Below are 17107 nucleotides of genomic sequence, written 5' to 3'. Positions count from 1 at the left end.
ACGACTATTGCACTCCCTTGCTGTGATATATAACAGATTTGTGAATCTCCTTACGCATGACCGAATTCAGCAGGTACCACCGGCGTGTGAGCCTCGTAACGATCGAGGCTCGCGATCAGGTCGGTATTTAACAACGGGACATAATCGTAATAATGATGATAATATTTTATGCGTCATACTATAGGTGCACTGATTAACGCAGTGCGTCGCGAACGTCGCGATTTTGCATTTACTATTTCGTTATTAGCTCCTCATGAAAATAGCAGTTAAATAATAGTTGATTATATGCATTGTTAAAACGCACGCATACACGCATTAACCGCGGTATTCGTTTCGCAAACGACTTTGACTTTGTTCTTGACGCGATACCGCTGACATTCGCTCGGAAAACTCCCTTCTTTCCCCGGGCTTCGCCTTTCCCGTTCCCTCTTTCTCTTTTCCTCTCCTCGCCCTTCTCTCTTTCTCTCTTAAAATTCCAATGGAATTTTAATTAAAGTTCGATCTCCAAGTTCACTTATCCAACCGCATCGGTAGTTACGTTGAATCGTAAGCTTCGCTCCAAGTTCGCGCACGAAACTAGGCTCCGCGGAATCGCGCTTCTCGCGCACACTTCATCACTCGATATTCGCCGAAAATACGCCGAGCGGGCGTTCGTTTCAGTCGTTTTTTCGAAGCGATTTCTCTCTCCCACAACGAATTTAGATCTCGTCTTCTCAAATCGGAAAAACCGACGATTGCGCGGCGAACGGAAATAAACGACGCGGAGTAAACGCGCAACGCGAGCACGTTGGTAAATATTGACCGAAGCTTTCCGGAGGCGGTTGAATTAACAATTCCCATTAGAATCACACGAAAAGACTCGATAGGCAATTCCCTATCGAAATATCCATTGCTACCCTGTGCGTTTCGTTCGCGGGAAATCTTAAAGTTATTCCGTCTTGTAAGATACACAATTCGAGCGCGAGGTCGACTTGTGCAGCAGCGATTTGCACAATTCAGCGAGATATCGACGTTTCGATACAAAAGAAAAGAAAGCGAGTGCTGCGCACTTTTATAAAATACTCGCACGGTTTGGTCAAATTTTTTACGCGCAACTATTCTAACCGCTTCTATATCTAATATTGTTTGCTAGTCACGTTCGGCCGTAATAGTAATTTCGTCAATTAATTACGGGTGTCCACGAATGGCAGAGAGAAACTTCACCATGTGTGTATGTATATGGTATGCGTGTTCATATATATACACACACATGTGCTGTAACTGTAACATCACGCGCACATAAACACGCGTTAAACGACGTAAATTGAATTAAACTGGCGCGCTCCTAATATTTACAGGCGAAAACGTTCGCGGGTCGCATCGAATATTTGTATCCTGTATCGATGCTTAGCTTACTCCGAACAAACGTGGCTCACGTGATCACGAAGTCGTGGAGCACCCGACGTTCACTTCCACTTCCGGTAATGTGCAAAATTCAATCTGCGTAAAATCTGCGTAAAATGTGTAAAATATCAAATAGCAACAGGAAAACACCTAGATAGGTGGATTCACATAAATTTAATATCAACTGTATTTCGATGATTATATTTTTTATGAATTTTTCACATAGTGCCCATATTTATCGCAGAATAACGGAATATCGAGAGAGAGAGAGAGAGAGAGAGAGAGAGAGGGAGAGAGAGAGGTGATGAGAATTTATTTTAAATAACACGTTACGTAAAATGTATGAAAATTTGAGAATAACTTTTAACAGACTTGTTGATGCATCAACATAACAAAACATTTACATAATAGTACAGTTAATGAGTTTAAAGATTGATTTAACACGGCATATCTGCCCTATAAATGTAACTGACAAATCGTTCCGCCGTCTGTTATCTATCTCACGTCACTATCATCAGAGTCTCTATCTCTGGATAATTGTAGATTCTTAAATTATATCTGGCAGGACTCGTTTGATCGGAAAATGCCGAAATCGACATTATCGTTCGTGTGTAAACAGATTGCGAGGACTCGTCGGAGAATTGTTCCCGCCCGCGCTTGTGTAGGATCCGCGGACTCATCGCGCGGTCTCCAATAATTCGATCGCGCGACCGATCGATATCGTTGTCCGCGCGGGATTGCGCTCGACCGGTGACAGAGTTAATTACGTTCTTTCGGAAACGTGCGGCGCCGTCGTCGCGCGTTTCAAGCAATCGGGAACACGGTCTGGACGTTTGTTATTCTAGTTACCGCGCGATCGCGTCAGCTCTGTGTTTTCATTTCGCTCTCGATCGGACGGACAAATATCGAATATTGGAATATTATTATACAGAATATACGAAAGTGCTCGTATGTGCGTGTGTGTGTGTGTGTGTGTTTCTTTTTCTTGCGCGGAATTACAGTCGCATGCGTATCGATTGTCGTCGAGGACTTGCCATGGGGACGACACCGTGGAATTCAATTTCGACGATTATTATGGTCTGTTTCCCCGCCGGAAAAATTTCCACGGATTGTTATCGTTGATGTCGAAAATCCGCGGCTTCTCGAGCGACGCGGAAATTAGCCAAGTAATAAACTGCCGCCCCGTGAGTGAATTTCGTACATTGAAAGTTACAGGATTAGAAGTAGCTGATTTTGCGGCTTTCCCGCATATCGATAATATCGTTTCATGAATTATTCGTTCCCGCGAGCGCGGCACGAGAGATAATCGCGGGGCCAGAGAGAGAAAGAGAGAGAGAGAGTAAAATCTACAGCGATTCATTTACATTACACATCCCATGGCCATGGAAATTCACTCGCGAATAACGACAAACTTGTACGCGCGCGATATTCCCTATAGACATCAGTGACAACTGTTCGGCGAGGCGCGATGCGTGTTCGAAAATATCCCGGAAGATGATGTCCCTATCGCACGTTGCATGCGCAGCTCGTGTCGCGTCTAGTTTGAAAACGCGTCGGAGTTTACGATTCGCGAACGAATTGAATTAGAAGTTTATTTGCGCCGCGCACGTCAACTCGAAATGTAAAATATCTCGTGGGACGAGCGTAGCGCGAGATTTAACGTTGTTCGCACCGCGCATTTGTCGAATAATATCCGAATTGCCGGCTAAAAAGAGAGAGGGGGGGGGACACTTCTCATTTTCATTCACGAGCTTGCGTGTTTTACGTAAAACACGCGTTATTAGTAGTAACTCGCGAGTTCATGAAATTGATCGCTTCTGCTGAATCTCGTTCGCTCGCTTGCATGGTCGCTTGCCTGACTTTGAAAAAACCGTAAATAAACGCGACGACTGATATAACGCCGCGACGTGATGTCTGCAATTTTCCGCACATTGTGCGCGCAACCGGTCCGCCGAATCCCTCGCTAGAAACACGCACTGGCCGCGAAATTAGCTAATAGCTCTAGCGGTGGTCGCTCTTCGATTGGCTCCGAATCGGCGTATGACGCCCTTCCTTCACCCTGCCGGTTAAATAATCGAGTAATCCCCGGGACACGAGATTGCTCATCTCACGCGCGGTCACCTGCGGCACGCGATTTCCGTCCGGCGCGGCGCGAGGAGGACCATCCGCAACTCGTTGCGATGCTCGTGTCTCTTCAGGATTTGAGTTGAGGGAACCTCGAGACCACGCGATTTTTTCGCAGCAGAAATTTCCAGGGGGATCGTTTATCGCAGGGTTCCAACTGTCAACATTGTACATATCTTCATGCCAGGCCATCTCAAATAGAAATTCCGACCTGTAACGAAGTTCACTTGGATTATAATAGACACTCTTTTATCCGACTTGGCTTTAATCGGTCGCATTTTCGTCGTAATTTTCCTGCAAATCAGTTTGCAACTGTTGCAATCATATTAGTATATAATTTCTATATTACTTTTAAAATAAGCCGCGACTTTGTTCGATTAAACGAATTTAAATAAAAACCGATGACTGTCGACTTCTTTATGCAAATAAATATTCGACAAACGTTGATGTTTATATAGCTTGCATATATTTTTTTTTAACATAGAACGTTGTGTAAAATGAGATATTTTATACGTTTTCACGCAGGTATCGGTTAATGGGATTTGCTATATTTCGTCTTTTGAGCGTCACAAGGAGCGTCGTTTCAATCATCATTTGACAATGACACGCTTCTCACTGGAATTCGTCCTGTCTACGTTAATTCGAATTCCGCACGAAAATCCGCTCGCGTCGAGTTAATGATTTTTATCGCGAGCTTCGCGACTCCATTTCCACTGTGTCGCGGAGTTTCGCGTTTCTATTTCCCAGCCTGGTTGCGTACAAATTCGCATGGCAACGCGAAACACGGGATCGAACATCTCGACCGAGCGAGGATTGTAATTGTCGCTTGTCGGCCGTTAAACGCGCTCCAAGTTTTAACGCCGATTGTAAAGCCGCGTGTGTGCGGCGTGAAAAAAAGGGAATGGGATTAGCTTCTACATATCGATTATTCGGCCTAACGTAGCTTTGCGGAACAAAGGAACGGTAATGAAAGTAATCCTGTATTAGAGAGATACCGCGTCTTTTTTTCCTAGGCTGAGAGCATTAAAATAAATTAACTTTACCGCTTAATAATCTAAAGAAATTTTTCTGAACACGAATCGTATTATTTTTATTTGTCCAACCGCAGAGAAAAGAAGTAATTTGTCTTACAGTGATCATTTATTCTTTAGGAAACAAGCATTTTTTTTTTTTTTCTAAAGAACATGTATCTTCGCTCGTTTGTCATAATCAGTTCTAAATGTCTCTTACAAAGTTAAGATTGAAATTATATTTTCTCTGTCAGCTTCGCTGATCTTGACAATTTCGCCAGATTGCAGCGTAATCTCAAGTAGCGCACCGTCGCTTGGCCGAGGGAACAATTACCACAAATTGAAAATTTTATTTCGAATTTTCTTTCGAATTTGAATTTTGCGAATCGTAAATGCGAGAAAATTACGGTAACGGACGATTCCTTTCGCAATGATGAAATCGAGTAATCTCGAAACGGGAGAATGAATAGGTATATCGCGCGTGACTGCTCGTGAAACATGATTATCGTTTGCCAATAGCGAAACGCTTCGGCCGAACAGCTGCCAGAACATTTGACACGAGAGTGCCACCGAAATCGTTGTCGCAGCACGTTTCGACTTTTTGACATTTTTCGATGTACATGTGCGAATACGTATAGCCGTCCTCCGATATCGCGATATAGTATACACTTTTACAATGCAGAGGTCGACGTTCTCAGTAATTGTTACGACGAACGCAATCGTCGGTCTTTATGTACGATTTCCCGGGCGCAAGTTTTCCGTCGGAAAACGCAAACGCAATCGGCTTGCAAATGCAGTGAGAGAATCTCTCGCGCGAATACCTAATCCTAAGAAAACGACGCCAACGCGATATTAGCCAACGTGCGCACAGAGAGAGAATAGAAGCTGTATCTTTTTTTTTTTTTTTTATTTTACTTCTCTTCGCGTAGAATGCAAATGCTCATTGTGAGGAAATAAGAAAATGTAAGACTCGTGTCATACGACGCGGGATAATCTTGAATCGATCGTTCCTTAGCGCATCTCGCAAGATCGAACTTTGAGTGGAAGAAGAGTAGATATAGCAGGGGGGGGCAGTTAATATTGAAAGGAAGTTACTATCGGGACATTCCGACCAGGTGGAATTTAAATCGCCAAAGTTCACCCTCGTAAAGACGAACGCGGATGGAATTCTCTCGCGCCGTTTTTTCTTCTCTCGCTCTCCCTCGCGTCCTCGCCCTTCCGTCCGGATATCGATTTTCCGCGGCGCCTTTTCTTTCGTCGCGGAAATCTATAACTGCTAAGACCCCTCCCCACTGTCTCTCTGCATGTCTCTCGGACAGGTCCGCGCGGAGAAATTCAATTAGGAGCGAGATTAGCCGGCGTGGAAAAGTTTGCCCGTTTTTCGCGAGAAGCGATTCTACAGTGCAGCCAATCGCGCTGCGGCCGGCCGACCGGCCGAGCGAGAAAGGCTCGATCGCGAGCGATTTCCTGGCTCTGAGCATTCCTACTTTTCAATACGAGATATCCCGCGGAGACGATTAACGAACTGCGGAACTTCTAGCAAGCGGGGTAAACTTTCTCGCCCCTCGCCGAGTTCGCTCTCGGCCTCGTTTGTTCGGCACGTCGCGCGAGACGACAGTGTGCCGACGGTCGTGAGTTCACGCAGCGATGAAAAACCGAGTTTACGAGGCTGCGGTTACGCGCGCGATATCCGTCGAGATATTTTGCGGCAACGTTTCCGCAATGACGGAAAAGCGACGTAGAAGAGAGAGAGAGAGAGAGAGAGAGAGAGAGAGAGAGAGAGCGAGAGCGAGCGAACGAGCAGAGGGGCTCCATTCGGCAGAGACGCTTCGACTCGTGTAATTTTCGTGTTGCCTGGAAACGCGAGACTTCGGCTTCGGGTGAAGTATAGCGGGTTGAAAGAGAGGATTGCGGAGTGGATTGCGAATTCGGTTTTAATGAAATGCGTAGATGTCGCGAGGCGGGAATAGCGGAACGCCGTGTGTGTCGCGGACGTGGTTGTTTTACGAGTAATTGAAATTTTTGACGACGCTTTTTGAAATACGCACGGCTCGGCTGTTGACGGAAACATCGAGAGTGCACTTTGACATTCGCTGACTCTCTACTTCAGCAAGTACTTCTAAAGTAAAAAGCGTAATATGGTGAAGTAAATACGGACTAACTAGACCGAGACGCGCGTAAATAAGAGATGTTTCAGAGATAGCCGAGCTTCAATAGTGGCTCGAGTCGAGAGAAGCGAAGAATGCACAATCAAAATTCTTCTGATATTATTAGAAGCGCTCATAAGTAATCGAGTATTCCAAAACGAAACGCGTCTGAAAGCCTGCAGACGAAGCTTTCAGCTTTTAATCAACGACGATATAAGTTGAATACCTCACCTACAAATAGCACTCCCAAGCAAATATTTTGTTTATATCAGGAATGTGCGAATCGAAGATTTTCTCTATCGAACAAACCGAATCTAATCGAATCGTTCAAAGTTAATTTTCAATTAACAACATGACATGCAGGTATATGGAGATTAGTTACTCGATATTATCGCGAATAAGTTTAAGCCGGGAGTTTAAGAGGGATAATAACAATGATTGAATGTATGATGACACAAATATGCGCTAAATATTTTTTCCGATTGCAACGTACGCGATGAGTCAAGCTCTCGTGTAAAAAATTCCTGAATTATCCTGAGTTATAATTATTAATATTGAAATTCCACTTTTTGCGTAATTTTGCGTAAGTAATTTTGCGTTAATTGATTTTTCTTAGAGTTCTTCTTAAGAGTTCTGGCTTAAGAAATCTGACTGAGCCGAAAATCAGTCCTGAATTTCCTTACTCGTAGGCTCTTAAATGTATTTAAATTTTTGCGGTTCGAAATGTTCGAATAGTTTGAATTCCATAAAAACTCGAATAGTTTGCACATTGTTTATTTAATATGCTACACAGCTCAAGTAGAAAACTGATGAGAATGAGTTTTAAATCGACTCGATTACTCATGGGTACTCCTGATACACCATAAAGTAAAGATGCGAATGATAAGAAGAGAGCTCTCGAATCTTCAATCTCCTCCGGTCGATACCTGAAAGGAAAAGTGTGAAAGAGGATTATGGAAGGGAAGTGCGTGTCACGCGTTCGCATTGTTTCAACGTCAACGCGCTTTGTCGCTGTTGCGTCTACCTCAATCTAAGCCTTCACTTGGACTGATATCGAAGCCGCGCGACGCATACCAAGCGCTTCGAACGGAAGTTAAACGAAGAAGTGGAAGACGCTGTCGGATGTTTCACATTATTCCTGTTTACCACCTTCGAGACCGAGCACCTCGCGATAGACGTCCTCCTCTCGGAAGCAAAACATCTCGTCAAGTAACGTAATGTCGAAGTTTTGACGGCGCTACTTCTCGGCCCAGTCGATGCGTATTTTACTTACCAACGTCTCTCTCGGCAGATAAAGTTAGTTAGGAATTTCAGTTACGTTCCATTGGCGGAGAAAAAGGCGCTTCGCACTTTTCCCAACGAAACCGCCTCTCCAGATCGCGCCGTACGGCTAAATTTTCGTCACGTTTGCACCTTGGCGTTTCGTCAAGTGTTCAATTAATTATCGTACGCGGATTAACGAGAGCGGGCTCTGGAAAATGGAAAGTTTCTTGGCCGACTTGTAAGGCTTGCCTTCTCGCGTATTATGCTCGCGGTTGCGTTGCTGAGGGGCTACTAATTAATAGCTCCTTAATTAGATCGCAATTAGCGTTAAACGCCTCGTTCGTCGTCTAAGGCGCCGATGAAACTTCAGACGACGACAGCTCCTTCCTTTACAAATGTATTGACATGTTCCGTTTACGTGCGTCGCGGAGACCTCCGGAAATCTAAAATAGACAGGATGTTTAAGAACACCACCCGCATATATAAGAAACGTGTTTAAAGAGGAAGAAATTGAACGTTACGTCCGTTTTTACCTAAGGAGGGGGGGGGGAGGGGGTTTCACAAACGAATACGAAAATAACGTATCTAAAAATGAAAACAAGCACTATCTCAGTTGCAGAATATTACGAAATAATTTTTATCTCGCTTAAAACAAAATTAGAGTAAAACAGTTGTCTAGAATAGAATAGAATTCTCAGCGTGTAAGCACAGACGGTAAATCGGGAAACGAATCCCGACGGCTTTACTTTTCCTCTCTCCCTCCTCCTTCAGCGGCTATATATTGACCGAGATTGACCCTTAAGCCTCTGCGCGAATCACTCTGAAATTCAGGCGATATCAGCCAACGCCTCGGGTGTCCACCAGCGTTCCTTTCTTTTTCGGCGCATCCTTCCTCTTTCTCCTCTTCTTCGACCGCCGCCGTCGGTCCATTTTATATCCCTTTCCGCGAACGGCGAGTGAACTTTTACTCCCTCGAAGAAGCAACGAAGTTCAGCGGCGCTTTTTAGACGTTAGTGCCGCTTCGTTAGCTCGGCGAGTTATTACAGCGGGCGGGTTCGACGACACGAGCAGCCTGTATCGTAACTTTTCGCTCGCTTAATGACGCGATATTAAAACGGCCGTGATAATGTAACGTCCCACGAGCATCGCGCATGGTCGCCTCGGCAGACGTGCCTCAAATTTTCGTTGTCGTTGCGCGCGGAAAATGGCACTGCCGGATAGAAGGTGATTTTATTTTCCCCGAGTAATACACCACGTAAACTCGACGTAATCGGTAGCGAAACAGAGGGACTCGCCGTTATTTCTACGGGTATATAATTTCTGCCGAGAGTTGAATGAAAGTTCCAAGCTTCGAAGCGCACGCTCCTTCCGCAAAGGCTGGCCCGGCGGCGCCTATGGCGGGCTAATTAAAATTAGAGAGCGCCGCGCGCGGATTTTCTGCCGCGTAACTTCCGCCTTGAGAAACGCTCGCGACGAATGGTAAATTAATTTTCCCGACTCCCGGGGATCGTCGTCTCCTCTAGTGCCGCCGCGCGCGCGTCCTTGTCGTCGTGGTTGGTCGGTGGCGCCAACCGCGCGAAGAAAGAAGTGAAATTAACGGTGGCATGCGCACACGCACCTCGTGCCTCGTGCCATGGCGGGCTTATCGTCGGGTTTAATTCGAGACGAAGTCTCCTCCTTGTTCTTGGCGCCCAAGCGTGCGTGGCTGCTTTAATATTTGTTAATCTCCCGTCGAGAAAATCCCTTAAATTCGTTTGCGCAAATTTGCACGTCTCTCACGACTGGCGACTGTGTCGCGAAACGTCAGTCGGAATATTCACGTCGCGCGTGAAAACGCGCGCCGATGTCTGCGAAGCGCGCGTACTACGTCGTTTCGTCGCGTCGCGTTCAGGCGCGTGATTGTTGAGAAAGAAAAGAGAAGAGGAAAAGACAAAAAGAAGAAAAGAAAAGAGACCTGTCGTCGCTCTCGTATGATCGTAAAGAATGCGTATCGCGCCCGCAATTCTCCCACGTATAGTCTTAGTTTGCAAGTATAAAACTTTGTTTGCAGTCCTTTGTGCGCAGCGCGAAAAAAGAAAATACACCGCGTATCTCCAGAAGCCACCATTACAACGCGTCGCTGCAATTTTAGAATTTTCGCCAATTTCCCAGCGCAATTTAAGCAATGCGTGGCACGGTCGTTTATTTGTTGACGAAACCGACGTTCATAACGGACGACATGCCGTTTATATTAAAATTTTCCACAATTGAACGGACCGAATGAAAAATTAATTGCGCAATCTCCATTCTTTTTTTCCTCTCTCTCTCTCTCTCTCTCTCTCTCTCTCTCTTTTTTCATCCGCCGAAACATGCCGCGAGGTTGTAATTTATTTAGCTGGCGCTTTATTCGGCACGTATCGCCAATATATCGCGCGCGCGTTCCTCTGGAATTTTCGCACGCTCGGCAATTCCCGGTTTCTCCCCACCGACACGATGCGGAGGGAAGCATCGCGACGCACGTAAATGCGTCTCGACGGATGGCGAAGTGCGTGTCGCGAATCGCGCGACGATTTCTTCTGGCAGTCGGCGCGTCTCAAATACGACGTAATTACCGATCCCCGCGAGATCGCGCGCACCGAAGCGGACGAATGTGTCAGTTTAATAGAGCGGAAAAATCTGCCGATCAACGGTCTCGAGGCGGTACTCGAAGGAAGACGCTGTGGCGCGAGGATAATTGGAATTACATGGCGTATTCGTGGCGAGCGAACGAGCAGGATCCTCCTCTCCGTGCAACGGCGCGTCATTTTGCCAGCCGACTGGCCGGCCGCCGGAAATCCCGACCCGCCGCGCATTTGCATTGCAAAAGTTGGCGCAGGCCAGTTAGTTACATCAGGGATCGCGTTTGCGAATCGTTCGGGGCTCGTAGTCCAGAGACAACGCATGAGTAATCCGAGATCTCAGTTTCTCGCTGCGCGCACGTTCTACGCGTTGATCGCGCAAACCCTTTGAGCCCCGGCGGATATCCTCATGGCATAAGATAAAAATGTTTCTATGGATTTCTATTTTTCTTTCTTCTTTACGTTGTCGTTGGAGCGATTTGCGATGACGATAGTTTATTGGAGGGAAGAAAGAAAGCAACGAAATTTTCATCATTCAGTTCTTTCCAATCTCTCATAGTAAGATTTTTCAGTTCTTTTGTGAATCCTACTGGAATGACGCTAAATTCCCGAGACAAAACATTTGGTAATCTCAAAGGGATATAATCTGTCCGTTATCCTGCAGCGGACAGTTCGAGGCTGTTCACGGGGAAGTCTCCTCTCGCTTCTCTTGTCCGACGGGAGAGACACACGGAGCTCGTTCATAATCGGGCGAGTTAGCGGCACCGAAGTTTTCGATGGAATTTCGGGGTATCCCGTTAATGGGTGTCCTCGTCCTCCCTCGAGACATCCTCGGGCGGCCCGCCGTTGACACGACGACGATGGAGTGATTTCGAGGATCGTTATCGCAGCGAATTTATGGTCGCTACTACATCTCGCATCGCGCGAGTACTGCTTTCGAACATTGCGCCCGGAAATTGCGATTATGCCGCTCTGGTCGCGATTCTTTCGAATCTCTCGCTTCCAGTCGAACTGGCAACCGTAATCCGCGAAGATGAAGCGTTCGTAGAACGCTTAGAATCGCGCGAACGTTGCAATTTTAATAATAATATCCTTTCTTCACGAAAGAGAGGTTGCTCTAGTACATAGCAGAGTAATATCACAAATAGACAGACAGTGAATGACAGAGAGAGAGAGAGAGAGAGAGAGGGGGAGAGAGAGAGAGAGAGAGAGAAACAAAGCATAATTAGAGCCTCAATCGGTAATCCGCAAAATAGCGCGCAAATTTCACGTGAAAAAATGTATCCTGATTTTATCCTGCCTGAAAAATTAGTCAGGCAGAGTCCATAATTTTTAGCGAAAATTTAAAGAAATTTGTCCGAGTTCTAATAAGATCCCATGATATCTTCCACGTGAGCCGCGATAAGAATCGCACCTCGACAATCGGCCGGACCGGAACCGAACTCGAGATATATAAGATCGTAACGTCCTGCGAGTGACCTTCCGTCTTGCTCGTTCTTCTCCTCCTGCTCCTCTTCGCGCTTACTGAATCGGCTATTAATCGCGATCGATCGATCGATCATCTCGTTTGGATATCATCTGTTCGCCGGCTCATGGGCCGACAAAATCGCGGAGAATTATTCTCAGCCGGAAAACTCTCGGAAAAGCCGGCCCACGCTCGGCGAGCATTTAATTTGCCTTCGTCGATGCCGCCATTGGGCGCGATTGCAGCGGCTCGCAATAAAGCTTCCATTCATGGCAAAGAGAATCAGGCGCGGCGGATAAAGAGCACGACGGCCGGCCTCTGCTGCACTCGTTTCCCATGTCGCCGTTTAATTTGTAGGCCGCAATGTGTAGAGCGATAGACGGATCAAAAGAAGTCCGGTTACAATGAGTCGGATAATGAGCAGGCGCACACAGTCGAAGCTGTAAGTGTGCGCGCAGATGGCTCTCGGAGAATTATCTGGGCATATCGGCATTGATTTTGCTACATCGCGGTATATTTCCGATCGGATTTTCTCAAATCGCTGCTATGCGCGTCGAAGGGGAAGCGGTAAGAGAAAAGCATCATCGGCGCACCCCTCGATGGGCTTTAAGATTCTAATGAAAGTTGGGGAAAATCTGAAAATCGGAAATCCTTGCGCGGTTAATGGGACACACGAGAGAGAATGTAAAATAAAGGGAGAACGAGAGAAAATTTTCCGATAGAATTTCCAAAGGAGGGAAAATCGAGTTTAATTTTTCGCGCTTTCTTCTCTTTGTGAACACCTTGTAATTTTTCGGCGCACGACTTCTCTCGTTGATATAAAAGCAAGCGTTGCGCGGAATATCGTCTATAATCAGCGCGAAATCCGTGACTATGAGAAAGAAAATCACTCCCTTAAAAAAACTGAACAAAATATATAATATTTATTACGGTACAAAACTTTAACTACAAGTTTTTCGGAGCAGTGATTTTACCCCACCGACTGTCTTGCAATTACTTCAAACCGTCGATATTATCGCCTTGATAAAAACATCCTGTTCCTCCATTAGAGGTTTCGTACATGCGCACACATGATAGATACGCACAGGCGAAATCGTCAGTCGTCGAATAATAGAGAACGGCTTTTCCGGTGCTCTCGCGGCGAGACGCGGTGCAACGAATTTACGAGATACCCCATGCTGGTGAAAATGTTAAAGCAACAGTTATCCACCCTCTCCTCCCTACGTCTGGCTGTGTGCTACGTGCCGTGTGCTATGTATATATATAACAGAGAAAGAGCGCGCGCGGGCACGGAGATCTGGATTATACTAAGCTGCGATTGCCCTTGCGGCGACCCCATAAAAATACGAGTAGCTTTCCGAACGATCGCCCGAGACCGCGAGCAATGGCGAGCCCTAGCTCCGGATATCTTCCGGGGGTATTACCTTCGGCATTTTCCCTTTTTCGCTACGCGTGTTCCATAGAACACGCCGGACTCGCGCGACTTCATGCGTCGAGCTCGAAATTTACAGTTTCACCGTGCGCGGATGATCCGACCGGATATGTTCGGGGACGCGCGAACAGTCAAGTCGTATTTACATTTTTGCAAATGCATCGGCGATCTTCGTTTATCTACGTGAACCACCGCGACCGGTGGTGATATATGCAAGAGAGACCTCTTGCATGTATCGCAGGATCGTTGGCGACGACGCATTCGCAACTCCAAAACGGGAAATTGTCCCGACAACGGTCGGGAAAGCGGGAAATGTCGGCGCGGAAAAAGGCGACATCCTTTGACGCGATTCTCACGAGAGTCGGGCGAAGCGCGAGAAGCCACTTCGCTTTCAATGGAACAACCCGCCCGCTCAGTCATATATCACGCTCTTCAACGCGTTTCATAGTAATAATAATGTTACTTTAGCGCTAAATTTACATAAAATAAAATATATCCGATGGTGTGTCTGAAAAAAACTCGACGTTTCAGGTGGAAACGTCCAATAAGCGCAGCGATAGCTTAGCGGGTATTACCATACGAATATTTATTTAACTTTACTCTGCATCAACAAAATACAAAATTTATATAATCCCTTTAACAAAAAGATAATAAAGAGACAGGGAGAGACAGGGAGAGATAGGGGAGGGGGGAGAGAGAGAGAGAGAGAGAGAGAGAGTTGCACAAGGTGCGTTCCTCGAGGACCGAGCGATTAGAATTAGCGCGCAAAAGCGAGTCGGGTCGGCGCGCGGCGGTGGCGGTGTTCGACGCGAGTTTCCACTCGCGACAAATGATTCACTAAGGAGATGAAACCCCGCTCGCTCTCAGGGTATACTCCATCTAATCTAACTCGAGTACGTTCCCGCCATTACTCAGCGAGTTCGTCGGGTAAACGCTCCTCGCTTCTCTGAAGATTGGACGGCGAACGGAGCATCTATCCGATATATCCGCGTCATTATATCATCTACCGCTGTCTCCGTGTGTGTCGTACGCGCGCATCTGTACACGTGTTTCCCCGTGTACGGTATATCCCGTGTGCGTGTCTGCGCGAGTAATTTAACGGTTCCATCGTTCCGCACATAGAGACGTAAACGCGAACGCTTGACGGGTCGCGCTTGCGGACAGACATCGGCGACGGACGCGCGAAGTGTGTACACCTCGTTATTATTCGCGCGCGACAAATCGGGATTATCGACATGTGAATATCCGCGGAGAACGGGACGTTCCGGGAATTGGCACAACCGCCTTACTTTAATTGACGGTTGACATCCCGTCCAGATATTCGTATACGTCGCTGAGAGCGGCAGGGTGACCGACGTCGTTTCGTCTCGACATTTTATCGCCGATCGGAAAACTATCACACCGTGCGTTTTCATTATTCCAGTTCCGGGAGATTGTTTGCTCGATACATGCCACCACCTCCCCCCCCCCCGCCCTCGACGCGTTCGTTATCTCCCCCAGTAATTCTGCGTTTTTCGCGGTTCGTTAACTCCCGGAAAAGTTGGCGCGCGCCGTTTTCGCGCCGACGCCCCACGAATTTCCGCGCGGCCCGCCGTGTCTCGCGCGAGATTCCCGCGAAAAAGCGCTCTCGCCGGCATGTTAATGCTTTTCAATTTGCAGTTTTGGAATGCAAACGCTGCGGTACTATGCCGCGCGAGCGCTCGCACGCGTGTTCGCGGATACCGGGCGAAACAGTCGTGGCGATTACAGATGGAACTCGCTAACGACGCGGACGCACGCGAGATGTGATACACACTGCAGTTGTTAACGAAGAGCCCTGTACAGTTCTCTGTCGGAATGGCATTACAGGCCCGGCCTAATTCACCCGCTTCGATCATATCGCACGCGTCGCGGCCGGTTATTCGACCGCCCTCCCGCCCCGCTGCGCGCTGGTCCGATGCTCGCTTTTTTGCGGCGATATAGAATTAAATATCGTTGAAATGTTTTCCGATAAAGTTTTGTATGTTTATCAAATCGTTCACGGCAATTTATCGTTTAATTAATAACTCCAACAACTGCAATGAACTGCAATCTCTCGGGCGCTTTAATTTTATTTCGTTTCTCACGGTTCTGTTTTCTTTTCCTTTTTCGCTTTTTTTTTCGCTGAATTTATCTGGCGTTATCGACTGACCGTTTGCTAGATATGATTGATCCGCTTTGAAAAAAAAAAATGGGATTGCCAATGATACCACTGGAGGTGACCCGGCGGCGGCGGAGTCTTTATCCTTGATATAGCGAAGAATAGCGAACGCGCTCTCGGTGAGTTCGCGAGCCACGATACGCTCGTTCGATTCTATCGCGAATCAACTACGTCCCCCGATACATCCGGGAATAGAGAATCGCACAAAGAGTGGCGCGGATTTCAAGGGTGACGGCTAGATGGGAGGGGGGGGGAAGAGGTAAACGGGGGAAGGGAGGGGGAGTATGTGGAAGCGCGACGCTCGAGTTTCCATCGACCGATACAGACAGGACCCTCCTCGCTCGAGTTCTCACTCCGCTATCCCCCTGGGGTTCGTGGAAAACGGACCGGAAACGAGATTTCTACATCCTGACTCAGATGGGAAAACAGTTCGTTTCCTCATTCGAAATCCATAGAGCGGCGAAATGGTGCGCGCGCGCCAATACCGCGATCTTTTGCGACTCCGCGTCGGCGAACATCTGCCGTTTCGCGCGGCGCGAGGGCGCGAAGATTTACAGCTCCCCTAATCGAGGGGGCTTCCGGGAAAACGTCCAGTGCGCCATTTTTCCCCCGCACAAAAAGTACGAGCGGCTCGATGAAATATTCAATGAAACGAGATTTACGGCGATAAAGTAGTTTTCGGTAAGATAGTGCTTCTTTCCCCCAACCGACAAGTGCGGAACACAAGTGCGACCAATCACTTGAACGTCCCGTCCCGTCCACGAGATTCGCGGTTTAACGCGCATTGTCTGCCAAGTGCGAGAAGGACAGAAATATCGAGGAAATATCTTCTCCTCTTTACTACGAATTAATTCGCGCGGCTTTTTCTTCTCACGAGCTTTGCTGAATAATAGGTTTAGTTATAATTAGTTGTAATACATAACAACCCTCGGTGATTTTGTCGGGAACAAAGTTCCTTAATGTCACTGCGGCGGTCAACGTGCAACACGAATGTTGCACGTTGCAGTGTTGCACGTTCGACGAACGAGAACGCGAGAACAGATATATATCTGTCTAGGAAAATTCATAGTTACTATTTGAACGAGCGCATGACGCGGCGCACGCGGTGCGCCAACGCGCGCACTTGCGTCCCCCTCCGTGGGGCAAGGCCCCACGAGGATTAATCGACGCACTCCGTGACTTAGATCCCTGCAACGATACGGCGTTAACTTAAACTCCGAAGAGTTCGGATCATATCGGGACGTCGGATATTATCCCACGAATCGCGCGTTCATACACACAAAAGCTTTCGAGGGTCGCAGCTTTTAAAAGCGTGACATTGTTACAGCGGTACTATTACAGTATGATCTACTTTCTCGTCCAGTCACTCGATACCGCGTTACAGCATTCTTCCACGTTGCAATTTCCATTCCCGCTTTATGGAGCTATTTGCGCGCGCGCGCTCGCACGCGCGACAAAGTAAACTCTAGGGAAAGTCGCGCGAATCAATAAAAGCTATTTACAGATC

At 47.2% G+C, this 17107-nt stretch overlaps 1 protein-coding gene and 1 long non-coding RNA gene across 3 annotated transcripts in view; both read left to right on the top strand.

Moving 5' to 3' along the window:
* Nucleotides 1–17107, top strand: part of LOC105185347 (uncharacterized) — a 270171-nt gene that overhangs the window by 64159 nt on the left and 188905 nt on the right. The gene's annotated exons all lie outside the window — the stretch shown is intronic.
* The window catches only part of LOC112588874 (uncharacterized), a 44526-nt gene that overhangs the window by 7637 nt on the left and 19782 nt on the right, over nt 1–17107 (top strand). The gene's annotated exons all lie outside the window — the stretch shown is intronic.

Source organism: Harpegnathos saltator, unplaced genomic scaffold (genome assembly GCF_003227715.2).
Source record: "Harpegnathos saltator strain DR-91 unplaced genomic scaffold, Hsal_v8.6 scaffold328, whole genome shotgun sequence".
NCBI classification, from domain to species: Eukaryota; Metazoa; Arthropoda; class Insecta; order Hymenoptera; family Formicidae; genus Harpegnathos; species Harpegnathos saltator.
The sequence above is the reverse complement of the archived record's forward strand: the minus strand, read 5'-3'. Positions and strand labels throughout refer to the sequence as shown.